Source organism: Diceros bicornis, chromosome 8 (assembly GCF_020826845.1).
Source record: "Diceros bicornis minor isolate mBicDic1 chromosome 8, mDicBic1.mat.cur, whole genome shotgun sequence".
In the NCBI taxonomy this organism is placed as follows: domain Eukaryota; kingdom Metazoa; phylum Chordata; class Mammalia; order Perissodactyla; family Rhinocerotidae; genus Diceros; species Diceros bicornis.
This window is the reverse complement of record NC_080747.1, coordinates 49,196,613-49,218,440: the sequence shown is the minus strand read 5'-3', so window position 1 is coordinate 49,218,440 and position 21,828 is coordinate 49,196,613.

Sequence of the window (21,828 nt, the reverse complement as noted above, 5' to 3'; positions counted from 1 at the left end):
AGGATGTGTTATGTATTAATATTTTAATCCCGATTTTGAAGTGAAGAAACGGAGTTTAAGGACATTGAGCGACTTGTCCAAGATCACTTAGCCAAAAGATGTCAATGAATCCACCTTTTTCACTCCTGTCCCAGAAAACTTTTCTTAAAATCTTCAAAGCCAGAACAAATGCAACATCCTCCTCCACGAAGCTGTGCCTAACATTGCCTTCAAGCCATAAGTAATCCATACATCTTACAATAAGAAATACTAATATTCATTAATCAAAGCACTTGTTTATTGGATTTGTTATCAAGGTAAAAAACATACTTTGAATAAATATTTAATTTCCTCCTAAGGGCACCAAACAAATAACACCGTTCATCTTCTACCCCTTGTACACACGGGCAAGGAAAAGTCTCTGAGGAATAAAGTGCTTGCAGGGCTTAATATTAGACTCGTTAGATTTACAAATCCTTGATTTGTAAGGTTAGTAACTATAGCCCATTGTCAATTTTTATTTTAAACTGAAAATGGAAATAATATAATCTCTTTCCCTCATAGTGTATGCTGAGTTATGAAACCAATAAAATTTAGATCAAATATTAAGTAAAAGGACTGACATAGGCAGAACAATGGGTAATTACTGATATAAATGTATTAAAACTTTAATTTAGAACAAAATGCAAAGAAAAAGAGTTACTAAAAGTGTTTAATGCTTTCAAAGCACAATCTCATTTTCAGTTACATCCCCAACTATAGGACTAGCATAAAGATGCAACGTTAACATACTTATAACAGGTTTTAAAAACATTTGAAAGAAATATTAGGGTCTTATATGGTACAGATGGCTTTAAACACTTTAAAAGGTTGCCAATTTGTTTTATGAATGAAATTTTCAAATGTAGTAATGGCATCATATACGGTACAATCTAATGATTACTTGTATTACTTGTAAATTGGAACTTTTTTTACTCATTAGGCAGGTACTGGAAATAATTAGTCATTAAGGTACCAACAGAATTGTGCTGCTTCCAGTTCTGTCTTTCGATAAGTTCACGTTTTGATTAACTGCCTTTTCTTTCTTTTTGCTGCTGTTATTGCCCAGAAGAATGTCTCTTATCATTATGTATTCCCAAATAGAAGCAGACTAAAAGGAATTCATTAATGTCCTTCTTTTACAGGTTAATATTTGTAAGCTTGAATAACTTAGTTACTGATGACAGTTCAACACTTTAGGTTAATTATAAGAGATAGAAGGCAGGATTTAATTTGATCTTAGCCATTTCTAGTCATAGCTCATTGAGTTAAGAAATATATTTAATCGGTAATAATACTTGTTGCTGGTAAGACAACAAATCCCAGAGTTCATTAAAATCTATTACTATCTGATTATTTATTTTATTTTAAGGTTTTCATGAAATTACGATTAGGGTGACATGTTTTTCTTTGTGTTTATATATCTAATCTTTTTTTTGTAGTATTATCATTGTATCTTCCTTGGTTGCTTAAGGAAAGTCAATCATTAAAATATGAAAGATGTTAAAAATCCAGAAATCTCATCTTATTCTTCTGTCCCTAGAGAGCAGAATATTGTCACTCTAACTGAATTTTACACATTTGCATGCAAAAATAAGTACATTTTAATAGGGTGGCTCACTATTAGTCACGGTTCTGCTAACATTTTCTTCCCTGGAACTTAGATCCAATCAGACTTCACGTTCTCCATACATAAAACAATAAATGTTAAAAATATTCAGAAGGATACTAAATCAATAAAATTCATTAGAGAATAAATATTTAATAGTCAAACATTTCTAAATTTTTCTATTATTATTCTTTGTGAGTCAGAATTATTTTAACCAGAGATTAATTACTCTCAGTGAGAATTTTACAGTGGAGCCTTGAGTAATCAATCTATGTCCACATCAAAATTTTAACAATTTTTATTTTTATCATCTTTTACATCATTATTTCTTTGAAGTCAGATCTTCTCTGGCTAGACTGGGAAGATTAAAATATTATCACCATTTTTTTCCATTTATCATAATCAATAATAATTTTTTTTTTTTTTTTTTTTTTTGTGAGGAGATCAGCCCTGAGCTAACATCCGCCAATCCTCCTCTTTTTTTTTTTTTTGCTGAGGAAGACGGCCCTGGGCTAACATCGGTGCCCATCTTCCTCCACTTTATATGGGACGCCGCCACAGCATGGCTTACCAAGCAGTGCGTCGGTGCGCGCCCGGGATCCGAACCAGCGAACCCCGGGCCGCCGCAGCGGAGCGCGCGCACTTAACCGCTTGCGCCACCGGGCCGGCCCCAATAATAATTTTTATTCTTTTAAAAGTGGCCTGTTTTATTTTGTATTGATTATGCCTAATAAATGTGTTTTATCAGAAAATTGTTTTGTAGTTCTTAATATCACTAATTAGATGGGATTCTTCTGTCAGTTTTTACTTTACTAAGACATTTATCATTGCAATTTTAAGTTTTGTCCAGGGTTATTCTGAATAGCTTTATGTTCTTTATGAAATGGTTAATAGTTTTCATACATTTTCGGTGAGGATCAAAGAGCATTTCTAGGCCAAAGACTTAGGAACAAGGCATAGTAGAAAAAGACAGTTCATAATGCTGAGACATTGTTTTCTGTAGAGTAAGGCTAGAAGTAAATGAAGAGTTGGTTATCTTTGTGTTCTGATGTAACACAACCCATTTGTCCAAACTACAGATGTATAATCTGTCATGTTACCCTCATTACTCTTATTTTTGCAGACTTAAGAAAACTTTCTGTTTATTCAAAGTACCTATCAATATGCATATAACCCATAAAGAATTCCAGGCTAATCCTTGGCAGAAATATTAAAATGAGAAGTGCTAATTTTCAGAGTACCTGACACTTCTTTTCTCCATGCAAATATTTCACAACTTAAATTCCACCCACAGTCACAGACACTCTTGTATTATTTCCTTCCTCTTTCTAATCAATGGCTTTGTGTGAAATTAAGTCAACTTGGAAATAAGGATATATTTATTTATATCCCATGCCAGGCTATGGGAAGTTGAAATTATTACCATTCACATATGAAAAGTAGATGCTCAAGGAGACACAGCTGATAATCAGCAAAACAAACATTTGAACTCATCTCTTTGATTCATTTAACTTGAACTGAAGAATTGAATGCTTTTGTTCTTTTAAAAGAATTCCTGCCATCATCAAATACACAGGGTAAAGACTAACAAGTCAAACTCTCTCTTTCTCAGTAACCATAAACTTCTACTAGTCTATGTGTGTGCACACACACACGCACACAATCGTGGAAAGGAAACATTCTCATTCTATTCAAACTGCACTAAAAGCCAAATAACAGTAACTATTGCATCTCCTTTTTCTCTTAAATAGTAGTTGGAAAAGTCAGCTGCTGATTCATTCACAAATAACAGCTGAAAGCCTGAAACTCTGAGAAAAAGTGGTGGCTGAGTAGCTGAACAAAGCTTTCATTAGCTTCAGACCAGAAAGGAAAATAATTAGAGTCCAGAGCTAAACAGGGTGAAGGATCCAGTCTTTAAAGTTCTGACCAACATCATGAGCATACCTAGCACCTAGATCTTGGTGTTTAAATACCATTCTCCACTAAAAGGGACTCGAACTCTTTGAAGAAATGACTAATTCCAGGACTGGGACAAGGAAAGAACAAGATGATCCACATCTTGTCCTGCCCCAAATTTAGGAAGTGCCTAAAGAATGATGAAAAAGATTCAAAATGACACTGAAACTAGCTAAAAGCTGATCCTACTGATCAAATGTGGGACAAAATTATTTTCAAAGTAGTTTTTAAAAGTAGCAGTTGATAGTACATTGAATAAAATCTGAAAATATGAGTCTATACTGCTAAAAATTATAAATAGTTAATTTGAAAGTTTGAAAAGAATTAGGATATTTTTTAAAGATTCATGTACTTCACCACAAAATGAAAAGTAAATTTACACTTACCTCTGCCTAGCAGACATCTCTTTCATCAAGTGATGAAAGCATGTGTGCCAAGAAAATAGATTTGCTGAGTGACATTCTGCACCTCTTCCTGGCTGACTGTGAAGTGGAAGACAATTAGGTAACGCATTGCACCACGTTGCTTTGAGCTTTTCCTTGCGTTGTTTTCCCTTTTTTTCATCACCTTCCGTGCTTGGTCTTATACCTCCTTAGCAAAGCTTCGGCATTTTAATTCTTGCTTCAGTCACTGCTATTTCAGGACATTATCAAAGACATTAGGTTTTACACTTAAAATTAAATAATACAATACCCATATCAACAAAATCAAATAAAACAATGGTATAATCGTCACAATAGACACAGAAAAAGCATTTAATAAAATTGAAAATTCAATTTATAGTAAAACTGTTAACAACCTAGTAATAGAGGGAACGTTATTAGCATAATATCATTATCTACAAATAGATATCTACAAATAGCACAGTTAATATAATGAATCGATATCAACAGTGTAGTTAATGATGAAATAACAAAAATTATTTTTATCTGAACTGAAAGTATAAGAATGACTCTCAGCATTTATAATCAATATTATATTTGATGTATCATTAAATGCAAGAAAAAATATAAGAATTTGAAAGAAAGAAAGAAAACTGTCATTATTTGCAGATGGCATGATTAGTTACACTAAAAATCCATAATCTGAAATATAAGTCAAAAGAATTAAAAGGCAATATAGTAAGGTTACTTTGTAAAATTTCAATCCACAAAAATCATCTGCATTTGAAGAAACAATAATAAAATAAAATACTAAAATATAATATTTGCAATTACTTTAAAAAACCAAAAGATTTCTGTGAATAAATCTTCTTGTAAAAATTAAAGAAAAAAAAACCCCACCATACAGAAATCCATAAGTATTACTAAGAGAAATTAAAGAATTTCTTTAAAAATTTAAGAATATATCATGCTTATGAATAAAATGATTCAGTATTGTAAAGAACTGATCTATTATAGATTTGATTCAATGCAAACATAAACAATGTAGGTGTGTGTTGTGTGTGTATGTTTACATGTATATGTTGGAATTTGCTTACTTTATTCTCAAATTTATGTGGAAGTGAAATGGACCAAGAATAGCCAAGATAATACTGATGAAGCAAAACACTGATAGAGGACTTAACTCAATGGATATTAGGATTTATTTTAAAGTTTCAGTAATTAGGAATGTGTGCTACTGGTGCAAAGAAAACCTGAATAAGTTGATAGAACACAACGTTTAATTTACATCAAATGTGGCATTTCAGAGCAGTGGGAGAAGTTTTCACAATAAATTGTGTTGGATCAATGGGATATATAGCCATTGATCCTTACCTCACACCACATACACACACACAAATCAATTATATGTGAATTATGTAAATAAATGTGAGAGGTAGAGCATTAATCTTCTAGAAAATAGCAATAACAAAAGAAAAGAAAAATAAATGAATTAACATAATAAATGTATATTAGGGAGGTGGGGATATCAATTGTATTGTGGTATAATTCACATACAGTAAAATTCATCTCTTTAGATGTACAGTTTTATGAGTTTTGACAAATGTGAAGTTTACTTTTTAAACATTACAACTTTTGCTAACTCTAAGGAAAATAATATGATAAACTGGACTACATTGAAATTTATGAAATTCTACTTATCAAAAGATACTATTAAAAAGTGAAAAGTCAAGCCACAGAGTAGAAAAAATATTTGCAATTTATATATACAATAAAGTATTTGAATATTGAAAATATGTAGAGAACCCCATAAATCAAAAAGAAAACTCTACAGAAAAAATGAGGAAAAGATATGAATGGACATTTCAAATCAAAAGATTTCAAATGAAAAACAAATTAAAGTACATTACAACTCATGAGGGAATGGCCATTAATGCCACACTTTTGATTCCATCTACACTCACCAGTACAAAAATAGACATAGCAAGTCAGTGCTAGCAAGGATGTAAAGTAACTAGAACTCTCATTTATTGCTCATGTGAGAATATGATGGTACTAATGCTTTGAGAATCTGGTGATATCTACTAAAACTAAAACTATACATGCTCTATGACCTAGCAACTCCGCTGCTAGTATATACCAAAGAGAAATACATTCCAAAAGACGTGTACAGAATGTGCATAACATTATTATTCATAACAACCTAAAACCTTAGAACTATTCAAATATCTATTCACAACAAAATGGATAAATAAGCAATAAGTGGATGCTCCCACACAACAGCCTATTATTATATAACAACATCAATAAACAAATTATATTTATATTCAGTTACTTGTATGAACCTCACAAATATGAATGCAGAGGCCAATCACAAAAGAATACGCATTCTTTTATCTCATTTAAGTAAAATGCGAAAGAGGGAAAATAATTTACTGTTTGAGAAGTAAGGTAGTACTTACCTTTGGGGAGACTATCTGGGGACTGTGGAGAATGGGTAAGATTCTGTTTTATGGAAGTTAAACAGATGGTTCACTTTTTAATAATCCATCAAGCTTTACACTTAGGATTTGTTTGCATTTAAATATGTATAGTATATTGAGATAAAATATTTATTAAAGTCGATTGGTAGTTTTTGTCTACACTGTATTTTTAATAGAAATATAACCTTATTGAAGTAATTGCCATGAAAGAAATTTGACATTCACATAGTATTACTTGGTTTATCCCGTAGCTTTTCATATTCCCTGGAACATCACTTTTGTGGTTCTGAAATTACAAGCACAGCAGGAGAAAATGGCAATCGAGTTATCTTCATCAAGATATCAAGATAATATCAAGATATCAATCATCAAGATAATAATCAAAACTTGTTAGTTAATAATGTCACAGCAAATAGTAAGACATTGCAGCAGGCACCAATTCGAGTGTCAGGCCAGCCCTCTTTTCTAGGAACTGCCTGCCCCATTCACGGGCTTGGTTCCATGTATCAAGGTTTCTTTTCTATGATTCTCCTCCCTTGGCTAAAGGTGAGTAAATATAGGTGGAAATATCACCTCAACTGGGACATTTCCATTCTCTCTCTTAGAAACCTGTAATTAAAGTTGAAAAACAGCAAACTGTGAGCTGGCCTATTAAGTAAAGGCCATAGAAACCTGGAAGCCATTAATGGACCAGTTTCCACTCCTTTGGATCAAGAAGCAGAAAATGTTGGTCTGTAGAGAAAGGAGAATGGAGCAAATATGCAGAAAGTAGAAAAATTGAAATTGAAAAGTTGAAATTCAGGGAGAGAGATATGTTGGCTTTCCGGGATAGAATTCCAGTTCTTTGCTAGGGCTGAATGTTGTTTCTGCCTTGGATTGCACAAGTATTTCCACTATACTTATAAAAAATATATTTTTTTGCTCCTTTTGTTTTTAATGACAAACTTCATCTACGTATAATTTTATCTAGGACATTTTGTATTTGCACGTGTGTGCATGAGATTTAGTAGGAAAGAGGAATGATCCACGTTCTCTCAAGGTGAAGATATTTATAATGGGATAAGATATACTTTGATATCAAGAATTTAGAATTAGAAATTAGAGTATTTTAGTCAACTGATTATTTTTATAACTAATTTGAGATACAGACCCAAATCAAAGGAAAATTTTTAAATGACAGAAATTACAGGCATATGAATAGAATAAACTAGAGTTAAGGCTATAACTATTTGTCCTCATTGACCAATAATGGCGTCTTAATTGTAGATTTACACTTCAGCAGACCATTATATTGTGATGAAAGTTTGTACCAAGACTAAGTGTTTGTACAGAATGCACGTCCCTGAATTGTCTTCACAAGCCTTTCATTACTGTGTATAAAAAGCACCCCCTTAAAGTGACTTATAATTTAGCTGCAATTTTTAGTTAACAAGCAATCTTAACAACAACGTATAATGCTCAACAATGAACATAACACAAAGGTTATATAATAATGTGCATGTCACAGGAGCAAAATTATAGTAGAAACAATCCATTCTTTTTATTTTTGTGCATATAGAACTATACAGTTCCATTTCTACAGAAATTAAAACAAAACAAAACAAAAAACTCTTCTGCATTGAGGCAAGGAATTGGGGATGGGGGGTGTGTGTGTGTAAACAAACTTGCTTCAGAGAATATATGGATTAAACATTATTCAAAAAACACAAAATCGGGGGCCAGCCTGGTGGCATAGTGGTTAAGTTCGCACACTCCTCTTTGGTGGCCCAGGGCTCTCAGATTCTGATCCCAGGTGCAGACCTATGCACCACCTATCAAGCCATGCTGTGGCAGGCGTCCCACATATAAAGTAGAGGAAGATGGAGATGGATGTTAGCCCAGGGCCAATATTCCTCAGCAAAAAGCAGAGGATTGGCAACAGATATTAGCTCAGGGCTAATCTTCCTCACCAAAAAAAACAAAAGAAAAGAAAACCAAGCACAATAAAAAGCACTCTGTATTAAACAAAATTACTGATTGAAATAACTACCTTTTTTACTATAGTTGCTTGTAGAAAGTATGATCAACCAAATAAGACTTACATCAGATTTCCATTTTAACTATAATGCCATAAGTCACCGGATGAACAATAAAAACTAAATTTCAATGTTTCGCATCCCTTAGATAAATTGGGCTAACAACCACTGGTCTTTAATCGTGCAAATAGAAATCTTCTTACCCATTTCTGCTTTGCCATCTAGTAATAGAGCCAATGTTACTTTCATATGCAATAATTGGATGCACAGGGTCCAAGTCAGTATGGTTCAAAAAGTGCTGAATTTGGGGTTAGAAGATTTTGGGTTATATCCTTGCTGTGACTAGCTAGCTGTGTGACAAAGGGAAACTTACAGTTTCTCTGAATGTCTTTTTCCCGATTTAAAAACTGAAGACAAGAGTAAAACTATTAGCAAATAGGTAAAAACTGAAGACAATAGTAAAACTGTTAGTAAATAGTAAAGCTTTCTTGCGCAGTTATTATAACAATTAACTAAAATACTAAATATAAATTTCCTGACATAAAAATATGTTTGTAGACAGTCTTTTCTTCTTATTTGCAGAGATGCACTTGAGATCCTAATAATATCATCATCATTCACTCAACATTTTCAAATATCTGTTGAATGTCTTCTCTGATTTAGGTTTTAGAAATACAGTGGTGAACAAAATCCTGTTCTCTTGAAATTTGCATCACAGTCAAGTAGGTAATTAAACAGAAACATAAGATGTAGTTATTTATGATAAATTCTCTAAAATAATAAACAGGACAAGGTCATAGGGAATGAGTAGAATAATATGGTCTCAGATGGCCTTCCTGAGTAGATGATATTTGAAAGGAATAATAAAGAGGCATATGGAAACTTTGGAAAGAAAAAGTAAGGAGGAAGTGTTGCTTAATTGTAGTAAGAGAGAAGTTGGTGGAATATGTTGTTGAAAAGATATCAAGTACCTGTTCATGTGGGGTCTTGTAAGCTTTGTTAAAGAGTTTTTTCATTCTGTAAACAAAACAAAATCATTTGGAGGTTTTAAGCAAGAGAGTAGCATGGTCTCTTCTACAGCTTGGTTTGCAAGGCTCTGCACAATTGTGTTTGCTGTGTTGATGCTTTAGAAGAAGGTGAGTGGAAAAGAAGGACCAGTTAGAGACTTATTGACATAATCCACAGATAAAGCATGTCTTCCAGTATTAGGAGGAGCAGAAATATAAATTCCCCAAGAAGAGTTAAAAAAATCAACTTAGTGGGGCCAGCCCGGTGACACAAGCAGTTGAGTGCGCGCGCTCCGCTGTGGCAGCCCGGGGTTCGCCGGTTGGGATCCCAGGTGTGCATCGACGCACCGCTTGGCAAGCCATGCTGTGGAGGCATCCCATATAAAGTGGAGGAATATGGGCATGGATGTTAGCCCAGGGCCAGTCTTCCTCAGCAAAAAAAGAAAAAAAATCAACTCAGTAAACTCAACCATACGATTTCTTCATGTCTGCACCAAGAAGCTCGATTTGCTTAAAAAATTCACACACTAACAACAAACAGTAAAGAAACATACTCCAGGTCATCAGCCCCACATGCACTGTGTCACTCTTACACATTGCAGAATAGCAATTTGAAACCTGATCAACAGTCCTAAAACATGGACTCCAAATAAAATAAAAGCCATTATATCCGTACGCCTTAATCTTCCTGATACCAAAGTCTGTATCATTCTCTTGTGTTAGAATAGATCTTTGCTTCCTTTTCTCTGAAGCTAACCTGCCTCTCAATACCATAATTTCACTAACTTTGGGAACATTTTGCTATGTATTAATCCCTCTCATTTTTGTTTATTCGAATATTGCCTCAACTATATCTTTCAATAACTTTAATACTGATTCAAGATCCTCCTGTTAGTGTCTTTTGCAGTAATCAAAGTAGGAGGTAAAATAGTTTGGAAAAAGTAAGAGCAGGGGAATAGAGGGAAGTGTGCATACACACACATATAAACATGCATAAGAATATGTATATATGTATATAGAATATAGTCAATAGATATTTAGAAAGTACAATGAACTGAACTTGACAAATCAGGAAGCAGAAAGAGAGGAAAGGCAGTGTTGCGATTTCAATGTCATAGGTGATTTCAGAAGAACAAGTTTTAAGGAAATAGCAGAGACGGAAAGAATACAGTGGGGCAAAGAATAGTATGAAGTAGAGGACGGAGAAAGGACGAATGTGATTTACTCTTGCGAGAAGCTTGGCTGTAAGTAAGAAGTGAAAGGAAGGTAGAATGTGAAAATCCACAATATTCAGTTGGAGTGGCATTTTGAAAGGAGATGGTGTTTTGTTTTTATTTTGTTGTCATTGCTGAGCCTTGGAGCACTTATGTACTTATGGGAAGGAATGGGAAGAGGGAGAAAAATTGAAGATCTGGGGGTAAAAACAGAACTATTAAAGAGCCACATCCACGGTGATGTACACAAGACTTGCACAGAAGACAAGTGGAAGGATTGACAGTATACAGCAAGAGGAAAATCCCTTTGAATATTAGGAGAAAGAAAGCACAAAATATGGATGCAATGCAGCCATTTGTTACGGATAATGGCGGGAAGTTGAAGGAATTTCAAAAGGATGATATTGCAGCTATCAGAATGCTCCACTCTGTTCTTTCATCAAGAGAGACACTGCTGCGAGGAGTGTAGTTAGCTGACAGCCTCCTCCGGCCATGGCCCTTTCATAATTCACCATGGTGTTTACTTTGAAGTCACTCACACCTGGGCTGCATCCAGTCCATAGGTGAGCGCAGCTAGGGTACCAGAGCCAGGCCATTCTAGCCCAATGTAAGCTTCCTCTAATGGGAAACCTTTGTTCTGAATCTCCCCATTGGTCTGGCCAAGACTTTCTCAGAGTTATACTGCAGACTGAGATTCTTCCTCTCCAATCCTCCTCCATTTCTCTCTCCTTTCACAAGTGTCAGACCTGCATCACATTCTGAAGACTTTCTCTACCTGACTCCTGCTCCCTCTGTTTTTATCATTTATGAGTATTTCCCCCAAATAAATCTTTTCATCTTTGAGTCCATCTCGGAACCTTCTTCTCAGAGGACCTGAACTGACAGAGATAGACTATCTATACTTGATGGAGGATTCTATATTTCTTCCAAACAGAAAAAAAAAAAAGAATGGCTATGAAAAACTTAAAAGGTAGACTAAAGAGAGCATTTTTGCTTATGAGGTATTTAAACACATCAACAAGCTATAACAAGCAAAAAAACCTGAATTAAGTATTATAAACTTATTGATGATATAATATCAATGATAAACTTATTGATGAATTAAGTATTAGAAACTTTTCAGTAATAGAGTCTCATATTATTAAAGTTTAATTTATGATAAAGAGAATATCAGATAATATTGAATCAATTTCTATTTGAACAAAGAGCAAATTTTGGATCCTCAACTCACATTATATGCCAAAAAACATTACAGATGGAATAATGGAATAAAAGATATAAGAAAGAATCAAAATAAAGAGAAAAATGTGATGACTATATACACATAATCATTATTTAATCCTTAAAGCAATGAAAACATTGCAAAGGAAATTATTGACATATGTGATTATCATGAAATTTAAATGTCTACATTTCACAAAACTTCCTAAACAAAAGTTAAGACAAAAAACAATAAAAAATATTTTCAATAAACATTTATACAAGTGTTAATATCTTCAATATAAACATCTTGTTAAAAATCTCTATAAAGAAGTGGAGCAAAACGGCAGCTGGGTTCTTCTGAGCAAGGTATTTGCTAAGACATATGAGGAAGATCAGTTTGACATTATCAATCAAGTATGTAGACAGGGAAAGTGAATCTTAGGGCAATTGAGAGAGTTGACATCATACAGAAAGTAAGCATTGGCAGCCAGGGTAGTAGTTCAGAGGCCAAACTAGAGAATCAGCCAGCCTGGATCTGAATCCATTTCAACATGTTATGACTAATAATCTTTTTTGAGCAGATTTTAAGTGGTCTTTAAACTAACAATTCTTACTTTCTAATATTTTAAAAATTTTGTTCACTGACCTTATCTATTTAAGAAGTTTGTTTTATTTTTTAAAATGATCAATATTGTGTTATTTCTATTTATCTTATCTTATTTTCTCTTAGCTTTTATGTAAGTCTCCTGTAAAAATTGCATCTTCTTGGGGCCGGCTCAGAGGCACAGTGGTTAAGTGCACGCGTTCCGCTTCAGCGGCCCAGGGTTCGCAGGTTCGGTTCCTGGGCATGCACGGATGCACCACTTGGCAAGCCATGCTGTGACAGCATCCCATATAAAGTAGAGGAAGATGGGCACAAATGGTAGCCCAGGGCCAATCTTCCTCAGCAAAAAGGAGGAGGATTGGCATCGGATGTTAGCTCGGGGCTGATCTTCCTCACACACACAAAAAAAATTGCATTCTTGACAAAGTTCAGATCTGCATAAAGGGAAAAATGTTTACACTGGACGAAAGGAAAGGAAGAGTTATACGTCCTTGGGAAAGGGTGGAGAAGGAGTAGAAAGTATGGAACTTCATGAATGAACTGAAAACTTAAGATTTGCTTTCATTATTTTACTTTTCCGAAAATAATTTCACACATGTTAGTGGAAAGGAGGTTTGGGGCATTATCTGAAGAGGATGCAATTCTCTTAGCTATTTAGTATAGAAATTACAAATTTTAAATCACTCATATTTTGCTTATGAATAATACTTTTTAACAAGATCAGAAGCTGGTCCTCATGGTATTCAGGGCATGTATAGGGGGATTTTTATGAAAAAGTATTGACTAAAGTCTAGGTATGTTGGTATGAAATTGATTCTGATGTTGAAAAGATTGTAATTACATGCTAGGCTACTAAACATAATTTTAATTTTTCAAATTTAATTAGGAATTCATATTAATTTTGTATTATTATTAGAGCAAAGAATGCATTGCTTAAGGTAAGCTGCATATATAACACACTGGACATTTTCCATGTTCTCTCTCAAACTCCTGTCTCCACAATCGCAAATCTGCATCAGTTGTTTGATTTATTCAGATTACATAGTCAGACATTACTGGTTCTGACAACGAGTCCTTGCTGGGCTGAGTTTAAGAAATGTGTGGACAGAATTTTTTTTCCAAAATCTCAGTTGCCTCTAGTCACCCTCAAGCAACAGCCAGTCTGAAAGAATAGCATTAGATAATGACGGCTGCCTGAAATTGCATTTTAAAGCTTAGCTCCCAGATATGCAAAACTTTTTTCCGTTCAAACTTTTGCCCCATGTTCAAACACAGGGTAAAGTCTAGGGCTAAGAGAATTACATTTGGATTTCTACAGACCTGGACTAGAATGCCAGCTCTGTCACTTAATCGCTTTAATTTGCCAAATTACGCAAACTTTTAAACCTCATTGTTCCCATCTGTAAAATTAGGACAAAAAATGCCTACCTCATAGATAAATAAAAGGATTGCCTTAACTGGAATGATGTGGGTAAGGTTCAGAGTAAATATTTATTGGGTAATAGCTATTATTGTAATGATAATAGAAATAGTAGTATTTTATTACTTGGATTTATCTCTATCATATCTGAATGATGACCTATTGGACTAACAATAGCACATCCTGGACTCTGCCTCATCATTGTTATAAGAGGAGAGTGAGATGTAGAAATTTGATTAGTGGAAGCAGATAATTAAAGTGTGACTGAACTACTGAAACAGGTTCACTGGGAACCCGTTATTTAATAGAAAAAAAGTAAAACTAACCTCAGCGAACACCGTCTAATGAACTAAGTACAAACACTTGAAATGGCGACAATAGATGAAATTTATGTTCAAGCCACTGAAAGAAATTTCTATTTTCTCTACCCTATGGTCATGAGTTTCTAATTGAAAACGAGTGAAAATGAAGGAAGAAGAAATTGCTCGGCAAGAAGGAAATTGAGCTCAAAACTGTGTAAACTCATCTAATGTAAACTTTAGATGACATGCAGGGCAGGGAAATGGCTCCAGGATCAGCGAAAGAGGCAACCAAATCATAAAAGTTAAGGTCAAAACAGTTTTTAAAAATTGCACTTATGTCTTTCAAATTTACCAGAAGCCTCAAGGTATACTGGAGAATTGAAAAGTGATCACTGTTGCTAAATGGTCTGTAAATAGTAACTAGATAAGTATCATTATCTTAATCAAAAGCATTCATTAAACTCACATCTAAATTGGCTGGTGGTGCAGTGTTGGGCATTGTGAACAAGACAACTTAAAATGCAGTGATCCTTACCCTGAGGGGAGAGAAGGGGAGAGAAACCTGTATATCTGGCACAAAAGACAAATGAAATAGTATGAATCAAATACATTAATAAGAAAAGTGTATATATTAGGTTTAAAACAGAAAAAATAAAGGATTCTTCATATTTCTAAATGATTCTATGGAAAGTATCTTTCACTGTTCCTTTAAATAGAGAGATTCATCAGTGTACTTACATCACAAGAAGACTGATTTAATCCCAATTTAAAGGTCACAGTAATCACATATAGTGTGGCACATTTAACAGATATCATCTGAGCACATTTGCAAAAGCCAGAGGAAGTAGCCAGTGTAGGGTACACTCAGCAACCCACAAATCTCAAAATTGTCACCTTTAGAATTATCGTGATAGAGAGATCCCCTTATATACGTTTTTCCATAATGAGTTTTCATGTGAATGGCTGTCTGTGCTATATCACATTATAACTAATGTGTAACATAATCAGGATGTTATAGTGTGTGTGTGTGTGTGTGTGTGTGTGTGAGCCTGAGCCTGTATCGCAGTAGAGAAGGATGCATCAATGTATCTGAGAAGCAGGGGATAATTGTACAGAACATTCAGCAGTCTGTACCCTGAACTTAAACGTATCTGTAAGTCAAAATGCCAAACACCACAGATCATAAAAAAGCAATGCCCACAAGAATTAGTCAAAATCTTCACAAAATCATGAATTTTTTAAGAATATCCTAATTAATTTGGAGAATATCTACCTCACTTCATTTGAACGTCAATTCTCATGCTGTGCATTGAAAACACACAGAAAACATGCAGATGTTTTATAAATGGACACGCTTTTTTTTAAAAGAGTTTCTTTTATCTTCAGGAAAAGGAAAGATAGCATCAGCCAATCAGAAGAAGAAGCAAGAGCAATTCAAGGAGAGACTTTTTTTATTGTTAATTTCCAGAGGGAATTAACCAATTTTCTGTATTATGATAGAATCAGCATATTGAGGATTGGACCTATAGATAACGTCAAAGCAGAAGAGGTGCTTTCAGCTTTGTGTGCCTACTGAATCTTAAATGCGAACAACTGCTGAGCTTCTGTTTGCTCCACGATTACCGGTCCGGTCTCATCAGATTGGAGCCTGCTGTTTAAGCTGTATTTAGGATGTGACCCTAGCAGCTGGCTCCAGTGAATGAGCCGCTTCAAGGTGGTTATTACTATGCATGTAATAACTAAAGAATCTGGAAGAGCTAAGAAAAGCAATAATCCTTGTGTATTCTATTGAATATTTTGATAGATTGGAAATCTAACTAAGCAAGGATCATATGAAAAATAAAAGTATGGTAATTTACACCAAAAATAGCTTTAATATTATTATCTGGATGAGAGAAAATGCCATATGATTATGTCAGAGTAAGAAGGCTCTATTTTTTTAAATGCCCACGATTTAAAAAGAGTTTGAGAGTTTTTACTAAGTTTCATAAATTTACAAAAGCATTATTTAAATAGTTGATGTTTGAATAATATCTGGTAAAGTGGAAAACATTGAAATACACTTACTTTTATATCCAATGTCTATAAGGATGAAGATTATATCTTATTCAAAATTATATCCCTGTAGGACATACCATATTGTAGTCACCAATAAATGTTTCATGAACTAAAAGTTCTCTAATAACATTTGAAAATATAAAATCAGAGCTTTGGAGAAGGTTTAAAGAAATTTAAAAACCACCAAAAAAATCACATTGTAATATGAGAAAATCCTAAATGTCCAGGAGAACACAGTCTTGTATTTTCTGCACAAAAGACTAAAAATGAAAATGCATGCTAATCATAAATATTATATTTCAATTTTATAGATAAAGATTAAGAAAGAAAAGTAATGAGTGTATCCTTTCTAGGTTTTGTAATGTCTGACTCTAGAAAAGATAAGACGTGAGAAGAGCTGTATCATTTTTTCACAGGCTAAACAACTCTGATGTGGTCAATGTAGTCATTTACCAAAATATATTGGTCACCATATACTTCTGTAACTAGTTACCATTATCAGGGTTACCAAATAATTTGGGGCTGGGAAATGATGTGTACTGAAAATGGTTGCTAAGTATCCCCACGTGGGGTGGTAAATAAGTTTGTTTGAGGGTAACAATCTAGAGTTGCTTAAACATTAAATTATTCATAGAAAACTTCAGGAGAAATTGTGGCATTAGAACCCCCTGGAACTCAGAATCTAATCAAAATGTTTGATGAAAAATTAAAATGTTGGGCTGAGGGCATGAAAGATTAAATGCAGAAACTTTATCCACAGTGAAACGGGATTAGGTTTCAAACATATTTTATAACATGACAGCATTACGAAGTAGTGTTGTTTTCACTATTTTAAAAAAGAAAAAACATAAAATTTTAAAATATTTCTTTCTTGATTTTCCTCTAAGGTATAAGTAAAATTTCCCCTAGTTTCCCTTATTCCCCCTCCTCTACCTGTATGACATACTAGAACTAAATCATATCTGATCAGGGTTGTTTGGTGTGATCTCTGACAGCAAGGTCAGGTCCTGGGTTCACAAGTATCTCTGTTGACTATTCTCACCTCTTTTCAGCCTATTACGTCAGCAGAGTCACACTGGGTGGGGATATTGTAACCTTCCTCTAAGGAACTCTATGACACAAACATTTATCTCCTCAGGAAATCTGGGGATAATCTTTTAGGTTGTATAAAGTTAACCTCACTTTTAACTTTATCTAGAAAGTTCAGGAATGAACATATTGTACAGTTATACAAATATGTTTTGAGTTAGGGATTCTCTCTATTGACCTGTCTCTATTCAACAGAGACTTAATGGATTCATTTTGCTTTCACTCAATTCTTTCCTATTCATTCCAAGTGCTTAATGCAATTGCAGGCCATTATATTGCAATTACTCAATAAGAAAACACTTTTAAATGGGAGCTTACGAAAACATTTTATAGTATTTCAATTGGAGCCAAAAAATCAGTGCAGGTACAATAATTATTTAGAAAAAAAGCAACTACACAGTAAATAGGAAAGCCACGCTTAGATATTTCTCCTCATGTAGATTGCTAAAGCTGAAATATGGAGAGTTAAAGAATATTATATTCTGTCCTCTCTTTATATTAGGTTAGATGTGAAGAATTTGGTTGGCAGACAACAATGAATTCAAACTCATTTATTCTACTACAATTTTCAGCAATTATGTATTAACATGTCCACATATATTAAAGTATTTTGATTTCACTAGAAAGGTATCAGGATAGATAATGCTTTTTAAGTTTACATTTTTAAAAGAAAAATCATTTTAAAATGTAAGTATAACATTTAGATTTTATAAATTAGTATATTTAAATAGTCCATACTTAGGGTTCTAGGCTTTTACCTTTTAAATTATATATTAGAATTACTGTAATTTATAATTACATATAATTTCACATGCAAATGCATAGCATTTGCAAACACTTGTTAATAAATAAAAAATGAATGATATTATAAATAATAAAAATGAAAGGCATTATAGACTGAGTTAAAGTGCTTAATATTGGAGAGAAACCAAAGTAATCAAATCCAGGTTTTTTGCTTTATATAGGAATTTTCACACTACCCTTGACATCTCATACTTAAGTGTAGACTATAGCAAATTATTACTGCTATTGAATGTTTAATTTTCACATGATTTCAGTACTTGTAAAGAAATGAATCTTTTAAAAGTTGTTGACCTATGGTAGAGTTGATCAGGAAACTGTCCAATTTGGAATCAGTGTCTCATCCTCCTTTCCCCATCCCCGAAGGTTTTAGGATGGCACACGTAGTGTTTCCTCTTCTAATTAGAGGGAAATCTTCTCTAGGCTTTATTCCTTTCCCATTTATCACACTAAAACAAAAATAAGCACTTAAAATAAAACAAAACACTAAGTGAAAATGTGCTATGGTGCCAAAAAAGGGTAATGAGACATCCAACCAGTCACTTTTCAGAATGGCGTCTATGGAGCTCTATTTAAATAACTTGAATTAGTGCTGAGTGTTTGTTGAAACCACATTAGAGTAGCTTTTCTTTAACAATGCATTTAGAAGTCAATCAGAAAAATTTGGAGCAGTGCTCATTGTTCACTTAATAAGATCAAATTTGTAAGGCATGAGTATGATTGGTTAGTTCTTAGTTCATAGCTCATATAAGTTAGTTACATAAGTTAGCTAGTTACTCTATAACAGATATAAAATCTGTAATACAAATTAAATAAACTGAACAAAGTAAAAAATAACATTTTAAATCTAAGCTTTTTAAAAAAATCAGTATTCATAGATGAATCATTAGGGAAAAAAATTTACTTGGAAATTTTATAGTAGTCAGAGACTGCAAAGAACTATATATTATCCATCTCTTTAGTACAAATGACCATTTTCTTTCATTTAGTTACTTTATCAATCAGAGTCTAGTCAGAAGATAAAAAACACAATTATTTGAACAGGAAAAGTTTAACATAAAGAATTATTAATTACAGCAGGAGATTGGAGTAACAAGGGATTGGATAATAAGATATAGAGAATTCTGAATAACATAGGATTCATAGATATAATGAATAATATAATAGCAAAGATAATATCATATAATATATAATAGCCACTGTTATGGACTGAATGTTTGTGTCCTCCCCTAAAATTCATTAGTTGAAACCCTACCCCTCAATGTGATGGTATTAGGAGGTGGGGCTTTGGGGAGGTAATTAGCATTAAATGAGGTCGTGAGGGTGGAGCCCTCATGAATGGAATTTGTGCCCTTATGAGAGTGATGAGCGAGCTTGCTTTCCCTTTCTGCTCTCTGCCATGTGAGGGTACAAGGAGAAGTCGGCAGTCTGCAACCCAGAAGGGGACCCTCACCAAAACTCAGCCATGCTGGCACCCTGATCTCAGACTTCCAGCTTTCAGAACTGCGAGAAATAAAACTTCTGTTGTTTAAGCCACTCAGTCTATGATAGTCTGTTAAAGCAGCCTGAACTGACTAAGACAGCCACTACCCCAATGGCCGAGAGAGAGAGCACTCAAGGTAGTGAGTGCTCCTTCCTTATTTGTCCCCACTCCCAGCTCAGGGCTGAGATCCAGGCCTCCTTGAAGAAGATAGGCCATGACTCATTGAACGGCAGAGAAGTTGTGCCGGTGCTGTCCTGGAGGAACTTGCTGGAAATCTTCCCTCTGGAACTTGCTGGAAACCTACCCTCTGGGGTGCCTGGAAAAGCCACCTACAGAGAGGTGCCGCTTCTCAGAATTTGCTGTGAGTCAAACCAAAGGGATGCCAGGGGAAGCTGCTTGTTGCAGATGCTGCTGGCTGCCTTGAACTGCAGAGCAGTAGCTACAAAAGCTACAGGGTGAGAGGAGTAATCAGAACCCAGGAAAGAAAGCCCCTTCCTCCCCCAGCATCTCTCCTGGCAAAACTTAACATTATTTCAGCTCACAAAGAAGAAATGGCACAGCTGAGAGGCAATAAATCGATCATTGTCACAGTTATTTATCTTATCAATGAGTATGTCTCTTACCTCCTCACCTCTTCTAACTAGATTTTTAACACCGATTCTCCCGCTAGCTTTGTTTTCCTTAACAGAGTATAAAAAATATCAACTAAAAACTCCTGCATCCTTTTTTTAATCCCTGTTCAGTTTCCCCCATTGTGATTCACTGAAGAAAGTAAAGCTTTACCTTTATTCCAGTATTTTTTAATCTTGAGAAAAGCTTACTTTATCATTGACAACTATAAGGCTGATGTGGGTATTAAGACACTCTAAATCCTTCATTTTAATAATAATCAATAATGCATATTTTATAGTATTATATGGATTTAAAACATTTTTCTTTTTCCTAACTTATAAAGCAAATAGTAAGATGGAAAACCTATTAACTCCATTATACAGGAGACAAATCTGAAGCAGCCAACCCAGTCCATTTCTGCACTCTTCTCACAACAAGCTCCCTCCCTCCCCAAATCCTATAATGTTAGAATACCACTTCAACTATGTCGGTTTCCTTCTTCTTACAGAATGAAATCTAAACTCCTTAATTTGTCAAAAAGACCTTCACATTCTAAACCCAACTTTCTTTTTCAACCATTATTTCCTTTTAATGTATCACGCTCAACATTCATTCTTAAGACACAACAGGGCTCTCTCTTTCCTCATTAAGTTATGGGCCTTTTTGGCAAATAGATTACTCAGTATGTTCTATTTCTTCTTCTGGTTCAAAAAGCCAAGGTTAATAAGTGGAGTAATTATGTCCACTTGGTGGAAATAGCAGAACCATGTTACTTTATTACTTTTAAATACAGCAAGTTAATACATGTAATGTGTTCAGAATATTGCCTAGCTCATCGTAAGTGCTTGATAAATGTTAGCTCTTATTGTTATTATTTGCTTAACTTCAGTTTTCTCACCTCTAGCATTGGGGAAGTGGCTCTGTTATAGCTACTTCACGTTCAGATTTTCCTACTTCTGCAGTGAACCAAAATCTAAGAAAATACTAGGCAGTATAGCTGACTAAATTGTAGGAAAAGTACCAAGTCAAATACATGTCGAGGCCCACTTCCAATTCCCTATGGCCCGAAGTGTCTGCTAATGTTTGCCATGCTGCCTTTCCATTATCGTCACTATCATATACAAAAGTAAAACATGATGAGTAATTGTGGCCAAGTAACGTAATGCAAAAATGGGCCAAGTTTTGAAAGTAAATGAGCTGAGTGTAGGGTGGAAAAAGATCTGGCCCATCAGGGAGAAATCAACATATTATCAAAAGAAGGGTGGATGAATGCCAGAGAGAAAACAGAAGTTGCCTACTACATATACCCATAAAAATTGTCTCTTTTAAAAAATTCTAAAGTAACGGAATGCCAGATATAGGTTGAAAAATTCAGGTGCCTTGATAATTAATTCCCCTAGGGAGTCTTATTTAACTCCCTAGGGGGCAAGCCTACTTAGTTTGGTAACACTCTCACAAAGAGTTATTCTCTAGAAAGGTGCTTTAACATAACAAGTCAAGAAATGTAACTAAATTAGAAGCATCAGCAAAGAAAGCTAATAATTTACAAACTGCTGTGTACTAAATAGCAA